Raw genomic sequence first — 10491 nt, forward strand, 5'->3', positions numbered from 1 at the left:
ATGTATAATTGGCCATCTATTTTTTTATTTATTAATATTATGTTTTTTATAGTGTTTCTGATATTGTATATCGATACAACCATATAGTGAGCGTGATTTTTCGTTTCATTATAAAGAGTTGGATCCTGGAAGAGCAATTGATTTGGTCGCTTATTGGTTCTTAACACAAGTATATGGTTATGAACAAACATATATCGGTGTATTTTCTTGATTACATCATCTTCGACGGGAAGCACTTCATATTCTTTGCACTATTTATTTGCAATATATTTAATATTGATATCATTTTTTTAAGATATCTAATATATGATTTCTGAATAAAAACATGTCAGTATATTTTTTTGATTACATTATCTTCGACGGGAAGCACCTCATATGTTTTGCACTATTTTGCAATATATTTTATATTATTATTTATTTAGTATCTCTTATACCCACTATTGATATAACTATATAGTGAGTGTAATTTTTTTTTGTTTTACTGAGGCGAGTTGGAGTCTGAAGAGCAGTTGAATTGGTTACTTGATTCTTAACAGAATTGTGTGATATGGTACGTAAGGCAGATGGTGGAGTATATAGAGGATGAAGTACAAATATGATTTAGCCGAACAGGAAGTCTTTATTAGGATTTTAAGGTATAATATTATTATGAATTTGTTTTTTTACTTTTAAGTTGCAAAAGTTGATTAGCCAAGAAATATGTATTCTAAAATCTAGCAAGAATAATGGTAGGTGTAGTACTACTTTGAGTAGCAACCTTCAAATCTAGCCTTACGAATAATTTCTAGAGTACTGATATTGGCCTAGGGCATAGTTTGGATAAGGTATGTTTTAGGTCACTAACAAATGTACTGAAAGAAGTTGTAATCTAAATATGTCCACTCAAGTTTTGAATTTTTTTTGTTGTTTGTTCCCGGTGTTGCATAGATACCGAGAATAGCTTTTTTGAAATCACGTTCATTCTACACGGGACCTTATTGGTACTGGCTTAGAGTAGAGGATTTTTAACTAGATGACTTTACGTGGTTTAAAGATATCTAATGATTGTTGTTGTATTTGGGTTTTAGGTTTCAGAGACGGGTCTAATGAGCCGTAGGGAGTTGCTAACACCTCCACCAATCCCAGTTGATATTTAACTGGAAAACCTCGCATGGCGGTTGTAGATGGAGAAAAGATTACGCAGTAAGTCGAGTGAGTATAAATAAGTTAATTTTCCATCCACTACTTCAAAGCATTCAGACGAATTTATATATTTTATTTCTTTAAAGAATGGTTCAAAACATTTCCCCGCTGCAAATATTATTATAGATACGGGAAGTTCTTTACACGGACCCTCATTCTGACCTACTTTATAATCGTTCACAACATCTTTATGTAATTGTTTCTCATCAGTAACCGATATCTTTGTTTGGGCACTAATGTTTTAGTGAGATCTATTTGTTCGACTAATACATAATATATTTGCATAGAAATTTTGTTTTCAATGTTTTAAGATAAAAAGATCCAGTTTCGGCGTTCTCTAATTCCCGAACAATTGAGTTCATTAATAAATGAACACTTTTCTCTTTTCCTTACATTTTCTTAACCGGTCGTAGAACATATGCTTCAATTTTTAATCACAACTAATCATGTTAATAGATAATCTTTGCAGTCATTTTTTTTAGAGGAAGATGGCTTACTACACAATCTGTTAGATACCAAATTATTTTTATAAGGGGTATTTATAGCTGAGGACCACGTTTAAAGTTGCCTTACCTTTATTCTCATTTGCGGTCCACGAAACCATGGCTTATGATTGGTCTAAAAACTGTTTAGATTTAGTGTCCGTTAATTTTTTTAATAAAATGAGATCTATCTCTGGTTCTGTTCAAAGAAAGCGCTTATCCTCCTTTTCGGTGGTTAATGAAACTCTTAGTCCTTATTGGTTGAGATTTTATTTCCTATTTTTGCACCATGTTTACAATTTTTTTTTTAAAATCTCGGACTGTTGAATTTTTGAGTTCGTCACTTAGATCGTCCAAGTTCATTCTATGTAATTAAAAAATATTAATTTGAGCCGATAAAATTCCATACTAAAAAAAAAAAAAATTTAGCCAACAAAAATATAATGAAACTGGTGAAAAGAATCCATATATTGGATTATCAAAGTGTATCAAATTTTGCTACCCAGTAAAAGTAATCATACTAATTAAGAAAGATATAATAAAGAAAGATATATTGGAGTTTTTAGATGCGTCGTGACGGTACCGAGCACACCAAATCAAAAATTCTCATCGGTCCCTGTGCGTAGTACTGGTTGTATTTTCTTCATTACATGAAAAAAGATATATCAATGCGTTTCCTTGATTACATCTTCTTTGACGGGAAGCACTTTATATGTTTTGCACTAGTTAGAGTTAACTACATATTTTATGTCAATTTGTGTGTTTTTTAGTGTCTCTAATGTCATATATGAATACGACTACATAGTGGGTGTAGTTTTTTATTTAGTGACAAGAAATTGGAGCCTGGAAGAGTAGTTGAGTTGGCCTCTTGATTTTGAAAGCAAGTATATGATTTCTGAAGAAAGATATATCAGTGCATCTCCTTGACAAGAAACACTTCATATGCTTCGTACGACTTAGAGTTAGCAAACTAATTAATATTAACATTAGATATTGATACGACTATATAGTCATGTGATTTTTCATTTAACTATAAGGAGTTGGAGTTTGGAGGACCAGTTCAGTTGGTTGCTTGATTCTTAGCGCAAGTATATGGTTTATGAATAAATATATGTTAGTACTTTTTATTGATTTTATATTCTTCGACGGGAAGCAGTTCGTATGCTTTTCACTATGTAGAGTAGGCAATCTATTCTTTTTTATTAATATTATCCAAATATTTTTTCTCTTAATAGTGTCTCTAATACATTGATACAACCATATATTGAGTGTGATTTTCCGTTTAATTATAGAGAGTTGGAGCCTGGAAGAGCAATTCATTTGGTCGCTTATTGGTTCTTAACACAAGTATATGATTTATGAAGAAAGACATACCAGCGCATTTTCTTGATTATATCATCTTCGACGGGAAGCACTTCATATGCTTTGCATTATTTATAGTTTGCAATACATTTAACATGGATATCATTTTTTTAGTATCTCAAATATATGATTTCTGAAGAAAGATATATTGTTTACATGTTATTCGAAAGGAAGCACTTCATATTCTTTTCACTATGTATAATTGGCCATCTATTTTTTTATTTATTAATATTATGTTTTTTATAGTGTCTCTGATATCGTATATTGATATAACCATATAGTGAGCGTGATTTTTCGTTTCATTATAAAGAGTTGGATCCTGGTAGAGCAATTGATTTGGTCGCTTATTGGTTATTAACACAAGTATATGATTTATGAAGAAAGATATATCGGTGCATTTTCTTGCTTACATCATCTTCGACGGGAAGCACTTCGTATTCTTTGCACTATTTAGAGGTTGCAATATATTTAATATTGATATGAATATCATTTTTTTAAGATATCTAATATATGATTTCTGAATAAAAACATGTCAGTATATTTTTTTGATTACATTATCTTCGACGGGAAGCACTTCATATGTTTTGCACTATTTTGCAACATATTTTATATTACTAAGTCTTAACCCGTGCCGTAACGGCACATGCATGCATTATATTTTTTGTTTCAAAATGCATCTAGGAATTGTAGTTAGTGTTTCCAGTCGGTGCAAGCCATTTTATATTTAATGAAATAATGAAGTAATCTGTAGAAATATCAACATAATTGAATTAGCCTCAGACATGTAAGCTTATCTCTACAATTTAAGCGGACACTCTTCCACTCGGATTGTGTTTTCATATCAACTGAAAAATCTAATTCACATCCAAGTATATGTTGTTGCTGCTGTGTTGCTATCTAAATATGATTCCTTCTTACATAAAGAGTAAGACACTTGAAGGGATATTACTATTTTTAACAGAAATATCGACAGAAATACTCCGTCTCCTGCCCTATTCCAATATTCTTCTCCCCAAATCCCAAATTAGACAACCTATGAAGATCTGCAATTATTTCAAATAAGAATCAAAGACCACACTGGACAACGTTCCTCTTCTTAACTAACACTATGCCAAAAAAAAGGAAGAAGATAATTACCTTTGTGACAATCAAGATTTTATATCAGGAATGCAAGCAATACTGATTTTATAAAACAAAATTAATGGACGTCCTCAGCATTTCTTACCATTTTTCTACTAAATTGAATCTGGTTGTCTTTTATAACTTTCTGAAATATGCAATGATATTGGTTTCAGTATTGTGGTAATCATTATATATTTAAAATCCATCCAAGAGAATCCCAAGATGAAACGATAATCTGCAAGAGAAATCAATAAAATCAATTTCAGTTCCAAACATCTAACTAAAGCTGGTAACTCATGCAACTATTTAGCAACCTCGCGGCATGAAAAAAGGGTGTTTCCCACAAATTAGTCATGTAACAAATTGGTGTAGATCAAAAAAGGGGTTAGCACAGATTGCAATTCACTTTACAGCACACCACCTCTTAGCGCATTTGGGATTAGGTGCAATCTCAGCAAGTTGTCATTATCCAGTGTCTTCTCCAAATAAGATGCAGTAAACTTGCCAGTTCCAAACTCCCAAGGACAACTGTAATGAGAGAGAGACGTCGCCCCAAAATATTTACATTAGCTTTCATCGGCTTTCCTTTCTTTTTATAAGATTGAACATATTAATCCAGTACATTTGTTGAAACTTTGGAAATACAAATCAGAAAAAGATACAGAAGCAGTGTACTGGAATTAAACACAACAATTTCAAACATATATTTCCTGAATTATGTAAAAGAAACCCGTTATATCCTGCAACCCCAACTATCAACAGTATGTCATCAAATTGGTCCCATGATGCATCTTCATTTATAAGCAAGTAGAGGCTAGATATGTATACACCTGATTCTTAACCGGCGTGGTGATTAGAGCCCTGCTCCGTGTTTGTAGTGGGCACATTTAAGTGCTTTTTCATTGTAGAGCTAAACTACGAATTGAGCGAAAACATTAGACTATACTAATCACAGATGACTTTATATATCAAACAGTATAAGGACATCAAAATCTCTGTTGTGTTTTTTTCTTTTTCAGTTATGTTGATTGATGTAAATTCTTTTAAGGGCCTTAACAATTTGCTCATTTTACTCACATTCTAAAGTATTTTAAAATGATGATGTGGTAAATTTTAAAATATGGGTTTTTTTATCAACAGATAACCTAGTATAGAATATTCAAACTTTCTTAAAGGAACCCAAATTTTTTAACCAAACAGTAAAAAAAAAATGTATATACAAGAGTTTAACTTAAACATGCGGCCTAGATGGTGGACACATCCCATTACAAAATTTTCATGTCCCAAAGCCTTTCAGATCTTTAGGATCCGGAGAACTGAGGTATCAATGGCATATCGTCTTCTTATTCAACATCCTCGACTGATTTCTTCCTTCCTCTCATCCAAAAGTAGGAGATAAACCTATAGATGTATTAGTGATATCTCATATCACATCCCTCATACTACGGTAAAGATATCGGAATATTATAAAAAGCATGTGACGAAAAGAAATTTCATACAAATCCTCACCTTAATTTTCCTTATTTGTCTGTAAAATTGGAATTGAAGTCGAAAACATCCGTCGAAGAGATGGGCTTCGTGCCTAATTTATTGGGAGGAACTTATATTTTATGGAGGAGGGGGAATAAAACCATCTTACAAACTCGTCCTGCATCAAGTTCAACTGAGTTAAGATCTATGAATAACTCAACTTATCTGGTGAGTTGAATGCAGCAATGTGGAGGACTCCAAACATGAAAGAAGGCCCAAACTTCTATATGTAGTCTTTAATATCATAATTATATAACAATAGCATTAACTTGTCTTTATATATGTTATACAAAAAGTAATATTTGTTTTCGCCTAACCTGGTATGATGTAATAATTTAGCAGCACATTGGATGGTTCTGTTCTGACAATGTGCATATTTATTGTTAAGCATTAAAATTTCATAGTACATTGTGATATGGGTGGTTATGACCCTGATGTTACTCAATCAGACCCCATTCTTGGTTTTGTGAAACCTGTTGATTATGACCCTATTGCTAAAATAAAGTCATATTCCATCATTTGTATTAACAGTACAAAAAAGATGGTTGAATATGCTTACTTGGTTTTTCTTTTAATTCCAATGAATTCTCTGTAATTCATTTCTGGCAGCGAGAGAACACAAAATCATCAACAATTCAGCCATATTGCCAAAACACGTTACATAAGGATTGATAAATATCACCTTCAAGAAAAAACTACTGAAACTTGTTATAAAAACATGCATAATAAAATTGAAGCTCTAAAAGAAACCTTTCGAATCCAAATTGATACCGTTCACCAAACTAAAAGCTGCAAAGTGAACCCTAGTTGTTTTTTGCCCCTCTCTGAAAAATACATCGAGCATAAATATGCTGCTAAAGATAACCCCATCAACACCAACTCGGTTCCCAAAAGTTGGTTTTGTGAATCATCTTATCTCATCCTATTTAGAAGTTGTTAAGAAATAAGAAATTCTAATTAAACTTAAAACCGACTGAAAAACCCTATAAAAAAAAGAAGGAAAGGGTGGATTTATCTTTATTTCTTGTTTCCCAGTTCACGACTCTTAGGTATCTCGAATTTTATTTACATTCAGTGGAGAATCTAAGAGATCCCTTCCAAAATTTGTTTCTGAATTCTCATTTCATATGCCAGAAAGTGGGATGTGGAAACAACGCCATTTTGACCTAGCGTGCTAACCAAAGCCTGGGTTTAATGGATAAACTGACGCCTAATTTAAATCATACTCATAATCATAAACAAACCCATTATAAAAAAATCGTGTCCTAATTTAATCATCTAACACCTAAAAAATTTAATCATCTAAGACCTAAAAAACAGGAATAAACCTTGTTTAACAGTTTTTTTATGCTCTTGAACCTCATCAACAATTGCAGAGATTTTTCTGTGCTTCAGGAGAATAAGAAAAACATGATTGATATACTTTTTGGTTTTTGTTGCAAGGGTTCCTTCTCGTAATTATCTATTGCGAGAGTAAATCTAGAACACCACTTATCAAAAACTCAATATATACATTACCTTAAGGAGTGGTTTCAATACCGCCAACAGCTGCTAAGGAAAGCTACAAAGTAAAATGATACTCATATGGACATCTATAGAAATTAAACGACGTGTATGTGTGAAGCAAAGGTTCTCTAACTTCATGCAAATAAGAGAGAGTGACTTAGCACCTAAATTACTATCAAAGAAAATTCCATCTTTAATTTTTCAGAGACTAATAAACTTGTTTATCCTTCAGAAGATAAATGCTCCACTTCTATTTAAAGTTGGCAGCAAGCCAACCAACAATCCCATGTTAAAATAGATCCCCTTAGGAATCAAACATACAGTGTTGCGTTTGTTCATCAAAGAAATCAATTTACATTAAAGATGGAGTTTATTTTACATCAAAGAAATCAATTTGCATTTGAATTCTTAGCCTTTAAGCATTCAAGAACGGGCCAAAGTCATCAAAACACTTAAAGTTTCAAAAAATCTAACAAAGATTCATTCCCATTCAGCAGGGGTTACTACAGTCTACAAAAAATCCAAGGAACCATCTTGGAGATATCACTTTATAGCATAGAAAGTTGATTTATAAAGTAGTCAAATTCGCAAATCAGATACCAAAATAACCTCTCTATACCTCACATTCCAGTAGAAAGTGCATCTTCATTGGAAAGTTCACATGGTACTCAGATGCACATATACTAATGGAAATGAAAAGTAGTGCTGCAAATCGAATTTGATGGCACACCGGATTACTAATCCATGTACTCCAAAGTATAAAGTGCAACTACATACGTTCATATAAAATCATTAAGGCCATGACTTTACATTTACTATTTTACTTTTAATAGATTTGAGAAAACATAAATCAAACTTTTGGGTTCTCAATTAAAAATTTGTTCTTTGATTTTGACTATCACTGTAAACCCTACCTCCAAAAATTTCATCCATGTCCATCCTACCAGCTAGTATAGCTGCTTCCACGAAGTCTTCAAAGATTGGTATTATTCCCAGATCATTCACCAATCTGCAAAACAAAAAAACAAAAATGAAAACCAAAAAAATAAAGCAGAAATTTAATGGCCCAAAATTGCAAAAATTCATTAGGAAATTCAAACAAAAATTACAGAATAATCTAAACATAAAATTCATAAACATAATTAGAACAGTAAAAGGAAAGAAAAAATAAGGGAAAAAAAGTTGAGTTAAGCTTAGGAAGAAATCATATAATCAATCAAATCCTTCGTACACTTATTAGAAAATCAATCAAATATATTTTTACTTCTACGAGCTTGGAAATTGATAAATAGAAATAGAGGAGGAACCAGAATACGCTGAAGAAATTTGTACCATTTGATTTATCTTTGCAATTTAAATCCAGCGCACTACAGAGACGCGTTAGAGCTAGGAGAAGAAAATAAGACAGAAAGAATGAGATCGTGCTATGAAAGACGAACAATTTTTTGGTTAACTACAACGAAACACATGGGAGATTTTGGTTTCATGAGATCCCACCACGACCGTTAATTTATGTATGGTGAGAACAAATATGGACCGCTCTTTACATAGGCCAAGTTATCCAAACTGTGTCATGTATTTGAGATTATTTATTTAGTATCTCTTATACGCACTATTGATATAACTATATAGTGAGTGTAATTTTCTTTGTTTTACTGAGGCGAGTTGGAGTCCGAAGAGAAGTTGAATTGGTTGCTTAATTCTTAACAGAATTGTGTGATATGGTACGTAAGGCAGATGGTGGAGTATATAGAGGATGAAGTACAAACATGATTTAGCCGAACTGGAAGTCTTTATTAGGATTTTAAGGTAGAATATTATTACGACTTTGTTTCTTTATTTTTAAGTTGTAAAAGTTGATTATCCAAGAAATATGTATTCTAAAATCTAGCAAGAATAATGGAAGGTGTAGTGCTACTTTGAGTAGCAAACTTCAAATCTAGCCTTACGAATGAATAATTTTTAGAGTACTGATGTTGGCCTAGGTCATAGTTTGGATAAGGTATGTTTTAGCTCACTAACAAATGTACTGAAAGAAGTTGTAACATAAATATGTCAACTCAAGTTTTTTTTTTGTTTGTTGTTTGTTCCCGGTGTTGCATAGAAACTGAGAATAGCTTTTTTGAAATCACGTTCATTCTACACGGGACTGGAGCTTTTTTGGAAAACCTCGCATGGAGGTTGTAGATGGAGAAAAGATAACGGGTAAGTCGAGTGAGTGTAAATAGGGGAATTTTCCAGCCAATACTTCAAAGCATTCAGATGAATTTATATATTTTGTTTCTTTAAAGAATGGTTTAAAACATTTCCCCGCTGCAAATATTATTATAGATTTGGGAAGTTCTATACACGAACCCTCATTCTGACCTACTTTATAATCGTTCACAACATCTTTATGTAATTATTTTCTCATCAGTAACCTCTATCTTTGTTTGGGCACAAACATTTTAGTGAGATCTATTCGTTCGATTAATGCATAATATATTTGCACAGAAAATTTGTTTTCAATGTTTTAAGATAAAAAGATCCAGTTTCGACATTCTCTAATTCCTGAACAATTGAGTTCATTAATAAAGGAACACTTTTCTCTTTTCCTTACATTTTCTTAACCGGTAGTAGAACATATACTTCAATTTTTAATCACAACTAATCATGTTAATAGATAATCTTTGCAGTCATTTTAAAAAAAAGGAAGAAGATGGCTTACTACACAACCTGTGAGATACCAAATTATTTTTATAAGGGGTATTTATAGCTGAGGACCACGTTTAAAGTTTCCTTACCTTTATTCTCATTTGCGGTCCACGAAACCATGGCTTATGATTGGTCTAAAACTGTTCAGATTTAGTGTACGTTAATTTTTTTTTTATAAAATGGGATCTATCTCTGGTTCTGTTCAAAGGAAGCGCTAACCCTCCTTTTGGGTGGTTAATGAAACTCTTAGTCCTTATTGGTTGAGATTTTATTTCCTATTCTTGCACCACGTTTACAAAGTTTTTTTAAAATCTCGGACTGTTGAATTTTTGAGTTCGTCACTTAGATCGTCCAAGTTCATTCTATGTAATTAAAAAATATTAATTTGAGCCGATAAAATTCCATACTAAAAAAAAAATAAATTTAGCCAACAAAAATATAATGAAACTGGTGAAAAGAATCCTTATATTGGATTATCAAAGTGTATCAAATTTTGCTACCCAGTAAAAGTAATCATACTAATAAAGAAAGATATAATAAATAAAGATATATTGGAGTTTTTGTATGCGTCGTGACGGTTCCAGGTACACCAAATCAAAAATTCCCATCGGTC

This window comes from Papaver somniferum, chromosome 4 (assembly GCF_003573695.1).
Source record: "Papaver somniferum cultivar HN1 chromosome 4, ASM357369v1, whole genome shotgun sequence".
Lineage (NCBI taxonomy): Eukaryota > Viridiplantae > Streptophyta > Magnoliopsida > Ranunculales > Papaveraceae > Papaver > Papaver somniferum.